Source organism: Mirounga leonina, unplaced genomic scaffold (genome assembly GCF_011800145.1).
Source record: "Mirounga leonina isolate KUSES-001 unplaced genomic scaffold, KU_Mleo_1.0 Mir_86, whole genome shotgun sequence".
NCBI lineage: Eukaryota > Metazoa > Chordata > Mammalia > Carnivora > Phocidae > Mirounga > Mirounga leonina.
The window spans coordinates 570,592-590,783 of NW_023270830.1; the positions used below are offsets into that span (position 1 = coordinate 570,592).

A 20,192-nucleotide genomic window follows, 5' to 3' on the forward strand; every position below is an offset into this window, starting at 1 on the left:
CAGTGTGGTTTTGATTTGGATTGCCCTGATGGCTAATGATGATGAACATTTTTTCATGTGTCTGTTAGCCATTTGTATGTCTTCTTCAGAGAAGTGTCTGTTCATCTCTTCTGCCCACTTTTTGACTTGATTATTTGTTTTTTGGGTGTTGAGTTTGAGAAGTTCTTTATAGATTTTGGATACCAGCCCTGTATCTGTAGTGTCATTTGCAAATATCTTCTCCCATTCTGTGGGCTGCCTCTTTGTTTTGTTTTGTTGACTGTTTCCTTTGCTGTGCAGAAGCTTTTTATCTTGATGAAGTCCCAAAAGTTCATTTTTGCTTTTGTTTCACTAGCTTTTGGAGATGTATCTTGAAAGAAGTTGCTGTGGCCGATGTCAAAGAGGTTACTGCCTATGTTCTCCTCTAGGATTTTGATGGATTCCTGTCTCACATTGAGGTCTTTCATCCACTTATGAGTTTATCTTTGTGAATGGTGTTAGAGAATGGTCGAGTTTCATTCTTCTGCATGTGGCTGTCCAATTTTCCCAGCATGATTTATTGAAGAGACTGTCTTTTTTCCATTGCATGTTTTTTCCTGCTTTGTCAAAGATTATTTGACCATAGAGTTGAGGGTCCATATCTGGGTTCTCTATTCTGTTCCATTGGTCTGTATGTCTGTTTTTGTGCCAGTACCATGCTGTCTTGGTGATCACGGCTTTTGTAATATAGCTTGAAATCGGGCAAAGTGATGCCCCCAGCTTTGTTTTTCTTTTTCAACATCTCCTTGGCGATTCGGGGTCTTTTCTGATTCCATACAAATTTTAGGATTGTTTGTTCCAGCACTTTGAAAAATGTCATTGGAATTTTGATCGGGATGAGCACTGGGTATTAAATGTAAGTGATGAATCACTAAATTCTACTCCTGAAAACATATTACACTACATGTTAACTAGAATTTAAATAAAAATTTGAAAAAAAAAAATAAAGGAGAGCTGTAATGTTAAGATATGAGGAATCACTGCCTTACAACTCATTAAAAAATATAAAATAAATAAATAAATAAATAAATTTTGAGTAAAGCAGACTGTCCTCCATAATGTGGGTAGGCCTCTCAATTGATTAAAGACATGAATACAAGAAAAGACTGACCTCCCTAAGCAAGAAAGGAATCCTGGCAACAAATAGCTTTTGGACTTGAATCACATCAGCTCTTTCCTGGTCTCCAGCCTGACAGTCTTTTGACTTGAATCACAACATCAGATCTTCCATGAATCTGCATCCTGCCAACCTACCCTACAGATTTTGGATTCACCTGCCTCCATAACTGTGTGAGCCAATTCCTTAAAATATATCTCTCTCCATGAAAATCAATCAACATGATATACCACATTAACAAAATGAAGGATAAAATCATACAATCATCTCAAGAGATGCAGAAAAAGCACTTGACAAAATCCAACATTCATTCATGATAAGAAAAAAAACCTCTAAACAATGTTGGTACAGAGAGAACACAACTCAACATAGTAAAGGCCATATATGTCAAACCCATAGCTAACTTCATCTTCAATGGTGAAAAGCTGAAAGCTTTTCCTCTAAGATCAGAAACAAGGCAAGGATATCCACTCTCACCACTTTTATGCAACATAATACTCGAAGTCATAACCACAGCAATCAGACAAGGAAAGAAAATAAAGAAAAGAGAAAGGAATGGGAGGGGAGGGGGGAGGAGGGAAGAGAAGGCAAGGACATCTGAATTGGTAACGAAGAAGTAAAACTGTCACTATTTGCAGATGACATGATACTATATATAGAAAACCATTAAGGCTCCAACAACAACAACAAAGTTAGAATAAATGAATTCAGTAAAGTTGGAGGATACAAAACTTATATACAGAAATCTGTTTCTATACACTAATAAACTAGTAAACAGAAATCAAGAAAATGATCCCATTTACAATTATATAAAAAAAGAATAAAATACCTAGAAATAAATTTAACCCAGGAGGTGAAAAACCTGTACTCTGAAAACTAAAAGACACTGATGAAAGAAATTGAAGATGACATAAATAAATGGAAAGATATACCACACTCATGGATTGGAAGAATTAATATTGTTAAAATGTCCATTACCCAAAGCAATCTACAGATTCAATAAAATCCATATCAAAGTATCAAGAGCTTTTTCAAAGAATAGAACAAATAATCCTAAAATTGGTATGGAACCATAAAAGACCCCAAATAGTCAAAGCAACTTTGAAAAAGAAGAACAAAGCCGGAGGTATCACACTCCCAGATTTCAAATTATACTACAAAGCTGTAGTAACCAAATCAGTATGGTACTGGCATAAAAACTGATACATAGATCAATGGAACAGAACAGACAGCCCAGAAATAAATTCATGCTCATATGGTCAATTAACCTGACAAAGGAGAAAAGAACATACAATGGGAAAAAGAGAGTTTTCTTCAATAAATGGTGTTGGGGAAATAATAGCTACATGCCAAAGAATGAAAATCAACCATTTTCTTATATGATATACAAAAATAAACTCAAAATGGATTAAAGACCTAAATGTAAAACCTGAAACCATAAAACTCGTAAATGAAAACATATGCAGTAAACTCTTGGGACACTGGTCTTAGCAATATTTTTTTGGATCCATCTCTTCATACAAGGAAAACAAAAGCAAAAATAAACTATTGGAACTACATAAATTTAAAAAGCTTTTGCACAGCAAAGGAGACCATCAACAGAACAAAAAGGCAATCTGCTGAATGGGAGAAGATATTTGCAAATGGCGTATCTGATGGGGTTAATATGTAAAATATATAAAGAACCCATACAACTCAACACCAAAAAACAAACAATCTGATTAAAATGGTCAGAGGACCTGACTAAACATTTTTCCAAAGATGACGGTGAGATGGTCAACAGACATGTGAAAAGATGCTCAATATGACTAATCATTGGGGAAATGCTAATCAAAACCACAATGAGATATCACTTCATACTGTCACAATTTCTAGGATCAAAACACAAGTAATAACAAGTGTTGGCAAAGGATGCAAAGAAAAGGGAACACTTGTGTAATGATGGTAAGAATGTAAATTGGTATACCCACCACGGAAAACAGTATGAGGTTCCTCAAAAATTAAAAACAGAAATACCATACAATTCAGCAATTCCACTTGTAGGTATTTACCAAAGAAAATAAAAACACTAACCAAAAAGATATATGCACCCCTATGTTCATAGCAGCATTATTTACAATAGCCAAGATATGGAAGCAACTGAAGTATCCATCAATAGATGAATGGATAAAGAAATGTAGTATATATACACAATGAAATATTATGTGGCCATAAAAAAAGAATGACATCTTGCCATTTGAAACAACATGAATGGACCTAAAGGGTATTATGCTAAACAAAACAGAAACAAATTCTTAAATACAGAGAACTAGTGATTGCCAGAGGGGATAGAGGATAGGGAAATTGGTAAAGGGGATTAAGAGGTACAAACTTCCAGTTAATAAAATAAGTAAGTCATGGGGATATAAAGTGTAGCTTGGAATATAGTAAATAATACTGTAATAACTTTGTATGATGACAGATGGTAACTATACTTACCATGGTATTTTGTAGTGTCACTATATTGTACATCTCAAACTAATACTGTATTTCAATTGATAACTTCAATAATAAATAGATACATAAGTAATCTCTGAATCAATAAATAGATAAGTAGACATAGCTACATCCACCTTTCTACCTACCTATACATACTCACACCCTATTAGTTCAGTTTCTCTGGAGAATCCTAACTAATCCAGGAGGTAAGTCCAGAGAGAGGGGAAGGACTGAGTCAAGAGTCCAATAAAGGTATTGGAAGTCCAGAAAAGCAACTTTAGAGAGGGTAAGGGAACATGAGAACAGGAGGACAGTTAAGTTACTACACCCAGAGTTCAGAGAGTTTCAGATTTCAGATGCAGAGTGGATGTAAATGAGAACAAAGTCAGAGGGCTGAAGGAAGAGAATGTGGAAAGTGAAAACGCCTTTGGGGCTCAAGAGCTGCACATGGAAGCACTGCACTCTGTGACCATGGGGACTGGAACAAAGAGAAGACTGTGAGCCAAGGCATCAGGAGACAGGCAGGGCTGCCTGCTAACATTTTCCAGTGGCTCCTTATCATCTGCAGAGAAAGTCACCTTCACATGGCCCTTTGCACCTTTCCAGCTCACCTCTCCTCAGCTCCAGTCCAGCCACACTGACCTCCGTGTCTATGGTCTGGAAGTTGACTAAGCTCTCAGCCTTCAAGCTTTTGCAATCCACTCCTCACCCCACTTCTCTCTCTTCATATTGGCAGCTTCAAAGGAAACCAAAACAAATCTTCACCTTGACAAGCAGTCTTAAAAAACCAAAGACCATCTGAGCAATAGTCTCTTAAAAGGTCAGGAAACTTTCTTCCTATACTCAGTGGTTAGCTACATCTTGAATGAAACAAATTGCACTTTTCTGTGGAACTGCAGGTTCTATTTTCCTTTTAAGGGTGCCTGGGTGGCTCAGTCATTAAGCGTCTGCCTTCGGCTCAGGTCATGATCCCAGGGTCCTGGGATCGAGTCCCACATCGGGCTCTCTGCTCGGCAGGAAGCCTGCTTCTCCCTCTCCCACTCCCCCTGCTTGTGTTCCTGCTCTCGCTATCTCTCTCTCTGTCAAATAAATAAATAAAATCTTTAAAAAAAAAAAAAAGTTTCAGATTGCACAATCCCAATCACATCCCAGAATCTGAGCTTTCTAGGTTTGATTCAGGTAGCATCAGAGAACTGTATTAATTACCTGCAAAGGTGACAGAGGCAGCAGCACGTGGCAACAGGTGGACTCACATCCAAGCTCTTATTTTTTTGCATACCATTGTCCATTGCTGTCTCTCTTCCAATTTCAATGTTTAGTGCAGATATACGCTTTGTGCATTGATTTCTTTTCCTATTCTTGATTTTCCCTCTACAGCCTCTCTTGAACCTAGTGCTTTATTTAAAAAGTGGTAAATAAAACATGAACTTGGTTTTTACTTTTAAAGCATGAGGTGGTTCAATAAATAGAAGAGTGGATGGATGTTAATCAATTACACTTGATTCATGGCTTTCCAACAGATATCTGGATCAGAGACTCTGGCAGTAAACTTTAAGGAACAAGGAACTCTGAGTTCTTTCCTTGGCCTGAGAAAAATTTAACCCCTTTTGCTCATTTTCTTCCTTCCATAAAGACTGTATGGGGCTGGGGAGAGACTTTAGGGGACTGGAGTGACTCCATTCTAAGTGACTACCCTTGTGTGTTCACTCACCTTCCCAGACCATCCTTCAGGTCCCCCCAGTAACTCAGACAACAGCATTATTAGATGGTCAGAGTTTCCCACAAGTGACTCTTCTTTCTACAATTAAGGAGGCTGAAGCTCTTAGTGGTAGAAATAAGTATGATTTCTATTTTCCTTAGACTAAATGCTCTCCTTCCTTAATAAGCTTCTCCTCATTCACAGTGAAATTGAAAACACAGCCTTTTCCTGATGACCAGATGGCCCAGGAAATTTAATCACTTCAAGCACTGCACAGTTCCTCCCCACCACCGTCCATGGTGGGGAAACCGGAGGCACAATCCTTATTCCTCCCAGATGCCAACCTCTCTTGAGTGCTTCCCTCAATCATTATTTTTTAAAAGCCAGAGCAATGGAGTTGGGAGAAAGCAATATTTCTTTAAAGCCATAAAATAAAACAAATCTTTCAGAAGAGAGAAAGAGTAAGTGAATTAAAAAAATGAGTCTGGGCGCCTGGGTGGCTCAGTCGTTAAGCGTCTGCCTTCGGCTCAGGTCATGATCCCAGGGTCCTGGGATCGAGTCCCACATCGGGCTCCCTCCTCAGGGGGAAGCCTGCTTCTCCCTCTCCCCCTCCCGCTGCTTGTGTTCCTGCTCTCACTATCTCTGTCTCTGTCAAATTAATAAATAAAATCTTTAAAAAAAAAAAATGAGTCAAAGTGACATTCTTCATTAATATTTAACTCAACAAGGATGCCACTTACATTTATTCTAACTTATCTGGAATAATTGCGTTTGAATTAAAATTTCCCTTCAAATTCATATCGAGGTTTTCAGTGAGTAAAGCAAAGAAATTCTGATGGATAACGTAGGGTAATATGAATAGAATCTTACATCAGTTGACATCCACTTAATACTGTGGACTGTTTCAGCTAATAAAAGCCTATCATGATTCCTGAGTTTCTTTGGGTATATTTTCCTTTGACAGTCTTACATAGGTAAGTTTATTAAACTTTCCAAACCTGTTTCTTCCACCTGAAAAAAAAAATGCGTACCTTAGGCTTACCAATATATGAAAATAATAGAGGGAAAAAAATTCGTATTAGTATGGCACATTCCAGGAGAGATAATTTTTTTTAAAGATTTTATTTATTTTTGAGACAGAGAGAACAAGCACAAGCAGGGAGAAGGGGCAGAGGGAGAGGGAGAAGCAGACTCCTTCACTGAGCAGGGAGCCCGATGCAGGACTCAAATCCCAGGATCCTGGGATCATGACTTGAGCCGAAGGCAAACGCTTAACCGACTGAGCCACCCAGGCTTCCTCCAGCACAGATAAATTAACTATACCAAAGGAGATTTCCCCCTATAGTTTGCTCTCTTATATCATCAGGAAATCAACCCTCACCTCCTTCCTCAAACCAATTTTGAAGATGGTAACTAATGCTCTTATTTACATGGGAATTGGTAACTCCTTCAATTACTGCTGAAAATAATAACATATTAAGGTTGCTATGAACTGTCAAGGAAAATTAGTTTGCAACAGGGATTTTTATTAACAGAATTGAGAAGTGAAACCAAAACTGAAGTGGCAGCACCTATTCTGCATTTGGAAAATATGCTCTTAGAAAATGTACAAGCAAGTCACATCCACACTTGTTTCTAAAAGCTCAGGACACTAAAGTGTTCTAAAGAGCATGGCAATAAAGCCACCATTCAGAAATAAAAGTGGATTATACAGGTTCCAGATGAAATGCTTAGATGGCAGATTTTTCTCTCTTTCCAGTACTTCATTTTATAAAAAAAGCAACTTGACTAAATAGCTCCTGTGTCTTATTCTCTACTAACAGGAAGTGATTATAATGAATCTCCATTTTTGATATTCCTTGCAAAATGTAATTAACTGGAAGCCTTAGACAGATAGAAAAATCTTGTTTATACAAAAATTCCTCCTCAGAAAGGATAGAAATCTCCGTGATTCAACAGAAAACAATTAGTCGCTAATTCAAGACAGTAAAAACTTTTCTCTCATCACAAAAGACATAAACTAATGAAATGTTTTGATATTTTTCCTTGTTAGTGATTTTACGCACACGAGGTATAAAAATTGGTTAGTGTGGAGGGAGACTAAATAATGTTAAGTATTCCAAGCAACAGTCTGAAAGCTAATTAAGGAGTAAGGACCTAGGTTCAGAGCCATGTTTTTTCCTCTTCCAAAAACACATTGAGCCTGGAATCTGAACTAAAGGGTCACAGAATATTTACTTTAAAACTTTCTAGTCGGTAGAAGAAAACACTTCTTTGCTACAAAGGCGCAAACATGACCTAACATTCCCTATAAATCTTGAGCAAGGAAAATAGGATGTAATAGTGGGGGGAAAAAGTCCAGATTTTAGTTCCTAAAATAAACTTTATGCAATCACAGGAAGCATTTAGATCCCTTTTTTTCCTCCTCTTGTAGGAAAATGAAACAATCTCTGGGCCACAGGAAATAACACAAATTTTAGAAAATCCCTGTGGTATTAGAGAAAAAAACTTCAAGTGGATCTTTTCTGAGTCCCTTAGATGACGTAAAGGACAACAGATGTTCAAAGACTCAGGGACTTCAAGAAGTAATTAGTTCATACTGGCAAGAGGGACAACTCCATCCGAGGTGCAGGAAAATAGGACAGCAGAGCCACACACATAACACTACAAACAATATTGTCTGCACACAACTAGCCCCGGGCTTCATTTTGGCAAAAAGGGCAACTGCAAGGAGAGTAATGAGGGCAAGAAGTACAGAAGAAAGAAGGGATGGGGGGGGGAGGGACTGAGGAAAGAAGAGAAGGGATGGGACAATTTTATTTTAAGTTGCCGGCAGATTTTACTAAAACCAAGTAAAAATATGGGCATGTCAATAATTGATGGGACAACTTCAGAAAAATCAACAATTCATAACTGCAGATATAATGCATATGAAAAAATTCATATCATAATGTAACTGGGTAGGAGAAAAGGTTTATAATGTTTTAACTAAATTTAATTACAGGTATCTAAAGAATAAATCCTGTGAAATCTACTTTCTGCCTTAAAAATATTTTCTCTTAGAATACCCAGTTAGGAGGGTATTTTTGGCATTGCTACATAGGGCACATTAGCAGACCAACATTTTTATAATCTCATAGAAGACTTATCAATTAAATCCTTCTCAGGATGAAAGGTCAAAAAGTGGTTTATGTAGGGTAAATCAGGAAGAACTTCATATTTTTTAGAGATTTCTTTTAACACTTCTTTTAACAATATAATCCAGTCGTCATCCCATTCAGAATATATAGTGTTGCTTTGTTCTTTTATAATAGCTGCTTTGTACTCTATCGTATGGCTGCTCTACAATTTATTTAAGTCTCTGTGGAAGGAAAATGGGTGGTTGAGTGAGTAGAAGGAGAAAATATATTTTTTTCTCCAAATTATAATTTTTAAGGTTATATTTCATACAAAGAATTTGTACAAGTGGGGCACATGGGTGGCTCAGTTGGTTAAGCGTCTGACTCTTGATTTCAGCTCAGGTCATGATCTCAGGGTCATGAGATCAAGCCCTGTGTCGGGCTCCATACTGGGCATGGAGCCTGCTTGAGATTCTCTCACTCTCCCCTTTTCTCTCTCTCTTTCTCTAAAAAAAAAAAAAGTACAAGTGAGCTAAGAATTAAAAAAATATCTATGACCGCTCTCATCCACTCACCCTCCCAACTTAAAAAAACAAAAAAAAACTAGTTTACCAAAACTGTAGCTATCTTTGTGTTCCTTTCCTGCCTCATCCCCCACTGACACCCTAGAAGTAACAGTTACCCACAGGTTTTTAGGAAAATTTAATCACATGTACATATGACTATTATCATATATTACTTGAGGTTTTTTGAACTTTATAAAATGGTATACTATAGTCTTCCATAACTTGCCATTTTCACACATTATGTTTCTAAGATTATCCATTTTTATAAAGAGCTGCAGTTCATTATCACTCCTGCATAATATTCTACTGTGTGACTATACTACAAGGAATTTATCCACTCTTTTGTTTCTGGACATTTGGGTTATTTGCAGATTTTTGCTACTCTGAATAGCACTGCTATGAACATTCTCATACGTGTATTCTGGTGCACATGTGCAAGAAATACTAGGAAACACCCAGAGTAGAGTAGTAAGTTATGTGACTGTAATATTATAACAATGTGTTCTCCAGAGTGGTTGTTTACCACTTTACCAGCAATGTCTAAGACACATGCCTTTCAACACTTTTTGTAAGACTTAATTTTTACAACCCAGTGCATACACAGTGGCATCTCATTGGTTTTGATTTGTATTTTCTTGATTACTACTGGGATTGAGCTTCTTTTGTTTATTGGACATTCATATTTTCTCTCCTGTGAAATACCTGTTTTGTTTGTATTGCCCAATTTTCAATTAGGTCACCCTTTTTTTCCTTATTTATTTGTAAGTTGTTCTTGCATTATTCCAAATAACTAATTATAGGTGCTGCAATATGTTCTCTCAGTTTATGGTTTATCTCATTTTCTATATGTCTTCTACTGAAGAGACATTCTTAATTTTAATGCAGCCAAATTTATCAATCTTCTCTTTTATGATTAGGGTTGTTTGTATAAGAGATTCTTCCCCCTAAGGTCACAAAGGTCCCATATTTTCTTCAAAAGTTTATAATTTTACCTTTACTGGGTGTTATATGAAAACAATGAATCGTGGATCACTGCATCAAAAACTAATGATGTATTGTATGGTGACTAACATAATAAAATAAAATTTAAAAAAATAATTTTACCTTTTAAAGTTGATTTTATATGGCATGAGGAAGGGATCCATTCTTTTCCATATAGATAACCAGTTGTCCCAGCACTGTTTCCCCCATCTGCAATACCATTTTGTCATAAGTCAAGTGTTCAAATATGTACAGACTGTTTCTGGGCTCTCTTATTTTCTATTCTTGTGTTAACAACAAACTGTCTTAATTACTATAAATTCATAGTAAGTTTTGATATCTGGTAAGGCAAGTTGCTTTCCTCCTCCTCCTCCTCTTCTTCCTTCTTATTTTCTTAAACAGGACTTTCTCAGCTATTCTTGCATCTTTGTTCTTCATACAGATATTTCAGTCAGATTGTTAAGCTTTATTAAAAAGGACAATTATTTTTCATGTAATGCCTTTTTATACCTTTTACATTTTGTCTGGAAGCCACGTATTACAAATAAAAAATAATTTTTAAAAAATCTTATGACTGCCTATTGTGTCAAGGTCAATCTGCACTTCATGTCATTTAAGGCCCACTGTAATCTGATTAGTTTTCCAGCCTATTATCCATTACTTCCAAATAGGAAACTACATCTCTAAATAGGCTAGTTTTTCTAAAGCTCTCTCTTGTAAACCACAGTCAGCCCACTTATACCCCATCCTTGCTCATATTATTTCCTCATATTAAACCACCTATTCTTCAAACCTGATTGCAGATCTTTCTCCAATCCAGTTCCCTAAAACTACTAATGTACTTAAAGTCAGAGTTTGGCTCTTATTAGTTTTAAATTTTATTTGTGATAATTTATTGTCCTCAACTAAAGTATGAGCTTCCTAGGGCAACTATGGACTACAAAAGAGTTAAAGAAATATTTTTGATGGGCTCTTTTCCATGTTAAATGGATTTTAGACTAATCACCATTGCCAACCTTTGGGTCCAGTCACAATAAGGTCTTTTTATTTGGATATGTTGTCTTGCTTTTGTACTTGATGTAGGTGGGTAACTATGATTAGTGAACTACAAGAGAAAGCCAATGCTTAATGGAGTTCATTTGCAAGGGACTTTTACAACTTAATTTGAAAATTCCTTCATCAGCAGAGACAGCCTAATAACATGTTCTTGTAGTAGTTTACAATGTATCTATATAGCTCTCCATCTGAAGAGATGATAAAGAAACAAGTGTGTGAACCATAATTAAATCCATTAGGCACAGTGTGAGAAATAATGTTTAAACAACAGTTCAACAGCAGCAACACCCATATTCTTCAAAATCTCTTCTAATGCCTGAAACAGATATAGTTGAAGATAATTTATTGTTCTTATTTTACTTCTCAATTAAAATAATAAAAATTAAAAATCATTATTGCTTGATATATTCACTTTGTAGAAGACAACTAATGTTGCTGTAAAGGCCCAAACTAATTTGCAATAGTATAAAAATTAGCGAAGGCATAGGGTATGAATGAGCTGAAATAAAAACCAACAACTATGAAACTTAAAAATATCTATATAAGACTACAAATAATAAAGAACAAGAAAGTAGTTTGAAAAAATCTTCAACTAAATGACCACTTTTCGTCTTTTTTTATTAAAGGGTATTCTTTTTTGTATTAAACATCTTTTATGTATTAGCCAACTTATCTGTTGTTATAAACCTGACATTCTTGGGGATAAAAGTCAGCTACTTTTCAATTAATAAGTTGGAAGTATAGCACATCATTATTTATATAGGTCATTCAATTTCAGAGTTTAACAAGATTTTCAAAGCACTGATATGCTTTACACTGAAGATTGGATTTAAATGTTATTTAAGTAAAGGTTTCTGATTAGGAAAGTGGTCTATGACCAAGTTCTATTGTCATTGTACTCCATGGAAACTTTAAGCCAAATTATTTAAAAATAGTTCTAAATGTGAAAACAATTTGCTGCTTCAGATCACACAATAGGATATGGCAGAAGAAAGGAAAGAAAGCAAGTAATTGAATTGATTATCCTTCAAGTTTCAACCCGAAATCTAAACATCAATAGTCATTCAAAATAGCTCAAGAGAGAATGTTCATCTAGTTTTCAATAAGCTTTTTTAGATAGAAAAAAAAAAATGAGAGTCAAAAAAAAAAAAGAAAAAGAAAAAGGGATTTGAAAATAACCATACATGGAATTGTGACATGTTAGGCATTTGAAAAGGGTTATCTTTTTATAAAAATACTATTCTAAAAAGTATAATCCAATATCAGAAAGCAATTCATTACTGCATCATTCTTTTTTTATAACTTTATTCTGATATAACTGATGCACAGTAAACTGCACATATTTATTTATTTATTAAATATTTATTTGTTTGAGAGAGAGAGAGAGAAAAGGGCATGTAGGCAGGAGGAGGGACAGAGGGAGAGATAGAATCTCAAGCAGGCTCCCCGCTGAGCACAGAGCTCAATCTCATGACCCTGAAAGCATGACCTGAGCCAAAACTAAGAGTCTGCCGCTCAACCAACTGAATCACCCAGATGCCCCAAACTGCACATATTTAAAGTATACAAGTTGATTGGTTTTGGCCACAGTATATACTGTAAAACCTCACTATAATCAAGTTATTGAACATCTCTATCACTTCCCAAAGTTTCCTTATTTCCTTTTTAATCCTTCCCTCTCTCCATCCCTTTCTCTCCCAACACCCATCCCTAGGCAACCACTGATTCACTTTTCAAGTAGTTAAGTATGCATTTTCTAGAAATTATATAAATGGAATTATACAGGGGTGCCTGGGTGGTGGAGTCGGTTGAGCGTGGGACTCTTGGTTTCTGCTCAGGTTGTGATCTCAGGGTCGTGGGATGGAACCCTGTGTGGGGTTCCATGCTCAGTGAGGGGTCTGCTTGTCCCTATCCCTCTGTTCCTCCACCGGCTCACACTCTCTCTCTCAAACAAACAAATAAATAAGATCTTTAAAAAAAAAATAAATGGAATTATACAGGTTCCACTTTTTTTGTCTACCACTTTCACTCAGCATTGATTTATTAATATTGTATCAATAATTCATTCCATTTGTTTCTATGAAGTACTCTACTGCATAGATAGAGCAAATCTGGTGTGTCTGTTCACCATATGGTACACGTATGAGTTGTTTCCAGCTTTTGGATATTATAAACAAAATTGGTAGGAATATTTATTTATAGATAAGTCTTCAGGGGATATATGTTTTGTTTCTCTTGGGTAAATATGCAGGAGAATAGTTAGATTGTATGTTAGTGCATGTTTAACTCTTTTAGAATATGACAGATTGCTTTCCAAATGTAAATGTACCATTTTACATTTCCATCAACAGTGTATGAGACAGAATTCCAGTAGATCCATATCAACACCAAGAGTTGGTGTGGTCAGTCTTTTTCACTGGCTGTGTAGTGATATCTCATTGTGGGGTTTTGTTTTGTATTGGTGACTTTTTTGGCATTTTCCTAGTGACTAAAGATGTTGAGCACTTTTCACGTTATTTTTCAGTGGTATCTTTTTCTTCGTGAAGTCTCTAGTCAAATCCTTTGCCCATTTTAAAATTAGGGATTTTTCTTTGGTCTTTCTAATGGATTGTAAGAGTTCTTTATATAGTTTAGATACAAATTCTTTGTCAGATATGTTTTATGTTTTCTCTGAAGTTTGAAAATTGTCTTTTCTTAACTGTTTTTAAACACTTGTTTTAATTTTTATAAAGTACCATTTAACCTTTTCTTTTATAGTTTTATAGTGATTTTTCTATGTCCTATTTAAGAAATCTTTGCCTAACTTAAGATTATGAAGGTTTTCTCCTATATTTTCCTTCTAGAAGTTTCATAGTTTTAGATTTTGTATTTAGGTGTATGATCCATTTTAATTTGTAGATATGTAGATATAAAGTTTTATTTCTTTGCAAAAGATTGTCTCATTGTTAGAGAATAGTTGCTGAAAAGATTATCCATTCCTCATTGAATTGCCTCAGCACCTTTATTGAAAATCAAGTTATCATACCAGTTTATGTCTATTTATAAACTCTCTATTCTGTTCCATGGATCTACACATCTATCTGTACACCAAAACCACAATGTCTTGATTACTGTAGCTTTATAAAAAGTCTCGAAATCAGGTAACGTATGTCCTCTGACTTTAATCTTTTTTCAAAACTGTTTTCACTACCCTAGACCCTCTTTATTTCCATATAAATTTGAGACTCAAGTTGTCAACTTCAGCAAGAGAGTCTCCTGGGATTCTGATTGGAATTGCCTTGGATATAGTTCCATCTGAGGAGAACAGATGTCTTAACAATATTAAGTATTCCAAACCATGAATGTGATCACTCACCATTTATACGTTTCTTTGATTTATTAGTGTTTTGCCTTTGTCCACATCTTATTAGATTTATATCTAAATATTTGTTTTTTGTGCTATTATAAACTGCACTTTTTTTCAACTTCCCATCATTCATTGCTAGTATATAGGAATAAAATAGATTTTTGTATACTAACCTTGTATACTGCAACTCTGCTAAATTGACTCTTTGTTCTAGTTACTTTTTTGTCTATTTTGGGGGATTTTTTTCCATAGACAATCATGTCATCTGTGAATGAAGACAGTTATATTTCTTCCTTTCCAATCTATATGCTTTTATTTCTTTTTCTATTGCACTGATAAAACCTCCAGTATGATATTGAATAAAAGTGGTGAGCTTAGACAACCTTGCCTTGGTCCCAATCTTAGAAGGAAAGTAGGGTTTCACCATTAGTTATGATATTAGCTGTAAATTTTTTTGTAGATACTATCAGGTTAAAAATGTTGTCTTTTATTCCTTCCTTGCTGAGAATTGTTATCATAAATAAATGCTAACTTTGTCATTTGCTTTTTATGCATCTATTAGGATAAATATATGGTGTTTCTTCTTTAGTCTGTTCTTTAATCTGTTATTTACACTGATTTATTTTCAAATGTTTAAGCAACCCTGCATTCCCAGGATAATGACCTCTTGGTCACAATGTGTTATTCTTTTTATACATGATGGATTCAATTAAATAATATTATGCTTAATAATTAGTATCTATGGTTATGAGGAATGTTTATCTGTAGTCTCCTTGTACTGTCTTTGGTTTAGTTATCAGGGTAATGCTAGCTTCAAAAAATGAGGTAGGAAGTGCTCCCTCCTCTTCTGTCTTCTGGAAGAGTTTCTACAGAACTAGCATTATTTCTTCCATAAATGCTGGTATATATTTTTCCAGTGATGACATCCAGGGCTGGGGGTTACTTTGTTGATTCTTAACTACAAATTACATTTCTTTACATAATTTATGACTATTCAGGTTATCTACTTCTTGAATAAGCTTTAGTAGTATTTTTCAAGGAATCTATTTCAACTGAGTTGTGAATTTTATGGGCATAAAATTGTTTGTAATAGCTCTTATTGTACTTTTAATGTCTGTAGGATCTTAGTAATAACCCCTCTTTCATTCGTAACGTTGGTAATTTAAGTCTGACTGTCTCTCCTCTAAATGAGTCTGGCTACTGGTTTGTCAGTTTTGTTCACTTTTCAAAACACCAGCTTTTGATTTCACTGATTTTCTCTACTGCTTTTCTTCTCAATTTCATTTGTTGCTTCCTTTTTCTGTTTGTTTTGGTTTAACTTATTCTTCTATCTCCAGGTTCTTAATAGATAAGATTATTTCATTGATAGATTTCTTCTTCTCTAGTGTAAGCATTTAATGCTATAAGTATTCCTGTAAGCACTATTTCAGGTGCATACAACAAATTTTGATGTTTTATTTCCCTTTCCATTCGGCCAAAATATTTTGTTACTGATTTGATGTTTGTTAACAATTTCCCTTGTTCCTTCCTTTTTGACATATGGGTAGTTTAGAATTACTTTATTTCCAAACACTTGGAGGTTTCTTTAATTCTTATGGTAAGAGAACATGTTTTATATGATTTTAGTTATTTTAAATGTTGATGTATGTTTTATGACCCAGAATATGGAAATTTTGGTGAATGTCCCTGTGCCCTTAAAAATAATATATATTCTGTTGTTTTGAGGAGAAGTGGTCTATAAATGTTGATCATTGGTGTAGGTCTTCTAATACTTTCTGTCCTTGTTCCATCAATTACTGAGAGAGGAGTGTTGGAATCTCTGTGACTATGGGTTTGTCTGTTTTTACTTTCTAGTTTCATCAATTTTGCTTCCTATATTTCAAAGTTATTTTGTTAGGTGGACACATATTTAGGATTGTTACATCTTCTTGGCTACTTAACACCTTTATCATTATGTAATATGGATTTTCAGTCCTGGTACTGTGCCTTGTTCTGAGGTCTACCGTGTGTGATAAAACTATAGCCATTCTACTTTTCTTTAGATTAATGTTTACAATATATGTTTTTTCCACCTTTTACTTTTGGCCTATTTGTATCTTTATATTTAAAATGGATTTCTTTTAGACAATATATAGTAGGATCTTGTTTTATCCAATCTGATAATCTTTTAATTTGTATGTTTTGAACATTTTCATTCATTGTAGTTATCCATATGTTTAGATAAAAATCTGCCATCTTGCAAACTGTTTTCTATTTGTTCTATCTGCTCTTTGTTCCTTTTATACTTTCTACTTCTGCTTGCTTTTGGGTTAAAGATTTACGATTCAATTTTATCTCCATTACTGGTTTATTACTTAACCCCATTTTTTTTTTTAAGATTTTATTTATTTATTTGACAGAGAGAGAGATAGCGAGAGCAGGAACACAAGCAGGGGGAATGGGAGAGGGAGAAGCAGGCTTCTTGCCGAGCAGGGAGCCCGATGTGGGACTCGATCCCAGGACCCTGAGATCATGACCTGAGCCGAAGGCAGACGCTCAACAACTGAGCCACCCAGGCACCCATTTAACCCCATTTTTTAAAAAAAGGTTAGTAATTGTTTAAAATTTATAGTGTTTGGCTTTAATTAATACTTCAAATAGTATTATACTTTTTCTCATATAGTATAAGAATCTTACAGCAGTATACTCCAAATATATCCCCCTCATCTTTTGTGTTTTCATATATTTTATTTTTATATGTATTATAAATCCACAATATATTGCTATTATTTTGTATTTAGACAATTGTCTTTAAGGATGATTAAAAATAAGATAATAAGTACTTTTTAAAAAGATCTTATTTATTTATTTGATAGACAGAGAGCACAAGCTGGGGAGAGGGGCAGAGGGAGAGGGAGAAGCAGGCTTTCAGCTGAGCAGGGAGCCTGACGCGGGACTCAATCCCAAGACCCCAGGATCATGACATGAGCCAAAGGCAGATGCTTAACTAAGGTACCCAGATGCCTCAAGACAATAAGTACTTTTTATGTTTATTTTTATTTTAACCGTTTTCAGAGATCTTCAGTTCTTTGTATAGATCAGTTTCCATCTGGTGTTCTAGTCCCTCTGCCTGATGAATTTCCTACAGCATTTATTGTAGTATAGTCTATTAATGAATTCCCTCAGCTTTTGTAAAAAAAAAAGAAGTTTTTCCTTTTTTTTTTTTTTTTTTAAGATTCATTTATTTGAGTGAGAGACAGCGTGAGTAGGGAGAAGGGCAGAGGGAGAGAATCTTCAAGCAGACTCTTTGCTGACCACGGAATCTGACACAGGCTAGATCCCACACCCATGAGATCATGATCTGAACCGAAACCAAGAGTTGGATGCTTCATCAACTCAGCTACCCAGGTGCCCCAAGTTTTTCCTTTTTGAATGTTATTTTCACTGGCATAGGATTCTGGATTGGCAGTTTTTAAAATCTCAGTACTTTATTAATGTCCTTCCATTGTTACATGCCTTACATAGGGCAGGTCTACTGTAATTCATATTTTTGTTATCTGTATGTAATGTGAATTTTTCCATTTACTGCCTTCAAGATTTTCTTTTTATCTTTGTTTTTCCAGCAGTTTCAATCTGTTATTTGTTTTTAAAAATCCCACTTGGAGCCTTCTGAGTTCTGTGAATTTTCCAGTTTGATACCTCCCATTTTATCAAGAGAATTCTTAGCAGTTATCTCTTTAAATATTTTGTCTGTCCCAGTGTTCCTTTCTTCTTCTGAGATGCCAATTTATTCCCAGCTCTTGCTTGTGCATGTGCACATATGTGTGTGTGTAACTTTATTCTTGTCCTTCAATTTGGGTAGTTCCTATCTCCCTATATCCAAGTTCACTGATTCTTTCTTCATCTGTCAAGTTTTACTGATGAGCCCAAAGGCATTCTTGATCTGTTACTGTTTTTTTCTTCCAGCATTTCTATTTTATTTGTTCTTATGGTTTCCATCTATCTGTGAAATTCCCCATGTGCTCAAGCATGTTGTCCACATTTTCCATTAGACCTTTTAACATATTAATCATAGACATTCCTTATTTGATAGTACAAACATCTGAGTCATCTGAGTCATCTTTGTGTCTGGTTCTGTTGAGTGCTTTGTCTTTTGATAAAGGGTTGATTTTTCTTGCTTTTTATGTCCTATAATTTTTAAATATTGTTTTTTTTAATTATTCTAGTATAGTTGAAATACAATGTTATATTAGTTTTAGGGGTACAACATGGTGATCCAACAATTCTATATATTACTCAATGCTCATCATGATAAGTGTAGTCACCATACAAAATTATTACAATATTATTGACTATATTCTCTATGCTGTACTTTTAATCTCTGTGACTTATTTATTAACTGGAAGTCTGTTTCTCTTACCTTTACCTATTTCACCCATCCCCTACACAACACTCCCCTCTAGAAATCACCAGTTCCTTCTTTGTATCTATGAGTCTGTTTCTGTTTTCTTGTTTGTTCATTTGTTTTGTTTTTCAGATTCCACATATAAGTAAAATTATATAGTATTTTTCTTCCTATGATTTATTTCACTTAGCATAATACTGTCTAGGTGTATCCATGTTGTCACAAATGGCAAAAAAATCTCATTCTTTTTTATGGCTAATATTCCATCACACACACACATACACACACATCACATTACATCACATCTTCTTTATCCATTCATCTATCAGGGGACACTTAGGTTGCTTCTATATCTTGGCTATTATAAATAATGCTACAATAAACATAGCAGTACATGTACCTTTCAAGTTAATGTTTCCTTTTTTTTTTAAGGTAAATACCCAGTAGTGGAATTATTGGATAGTATGATATTTCTATTTTTAATTTTTTGAGGAACCTCATACTGTTTTCCATGGTGGCTGCACCAATGTACATTCCCATCAACTGTGCATGAAGGTTCCCTTTTCTCTACATCCTTGCCAACATTTATTTTTTGTGTTTTTGATACTAGCCATTGTGACAGGTGTGAGTTATTATGGTTTTGATTTGCATTTCCCTGATGATTAGTGATGTTGAGCATCTTTTCATGTGCCTGTTGGCCATCTCTAAGTCTTCTTGGAAAAGTATCTAATCAGATCCTTGGCCTTTTTATAATGATTGTTTATTTTTGGTGTTGTTATGTTTTGGATATTAATCTCTTATTGAATGTATCATTTGCAAATATTTTCTCCCATTTGGTAGGTTGCTTTTTTGTTTTTTGATAGTTTCCTTTGCCATGCAAGAGCTTTTAATTTTGGTGTAGTCCCATTTATTTTTGCCTCCTCCTGTCTGAGGAGACACATCCATAAATATATTGCTAAGACCAATGTCCAAGAAATTACTGCCTATATTTTCTTTTAGGAGTTTATGGCTTCAGTTCTCACATTTAGGTCATTAATCCATTTTGAGTTTATTTTTATGTATGTGTAAGAAAGTGATCCAGTTTTCCCAACACCATTTATTGAAAAAAACTTTTTGTCATTGTATATTCTTTCCCCCTTGTTATCATAGATGAATTGACCATATAAGTATGGATTTATTTCTGGGCTCTTACATCCTGTTCCATTGACTTATGTGACTATTTTTTGTGCTAGTACCATACTGTTTTGATTACTGTAACTTTGTAGTGTATCTTAAAATCTGGGATTGTGATACCTCCAGCTTTGTTTTTCTTTCTCAAGGTTGCTTTGGCTATTTAGGGTCTCTTGTGGTTCTCTAAGAATTTTAGGATTATTTGTTCTAGTTCTGTTGTCTTATAATTGTTTACACTGAATGCTGGACATCATGTGT

At 34.9% G+C, this 20,192-nt stretch overlaps 1 long non-coding RNA gene across 4 annotated transcripts in view; it reads right to left on the minus strand.

Moving 5' to 3' along the window:
- LOC118002912 overlaps positions 1 to 20,192 on the minus strand; it is a 75,855-nt gene that overhangs the window by 53,295 nt on the left and 2,368 nt on the right. For 2 of the 4 annotated variants that reach the window (XR_004677221.1, XR_004677220.1), the window contains exons 2-3: positions 10,102 to 10,188; positions 4,820 to 5,008 (exon numbers count right to left, since the gene is read on the minus strand). The exons of 1 other annotated variant lie outside the window; for it this stretch is intronic. This is a non-coding gene — a long non-coding RNA (uncharacterized LOC118002912). The remainder of the gene's footprint in view (positions 1 to 4,819; positions 5,009 to 10,101; positions 10,189 to 20,192) is intronic. One more of the 4 variants, XR_004677219.1, reaches the window with a different exon arrangement.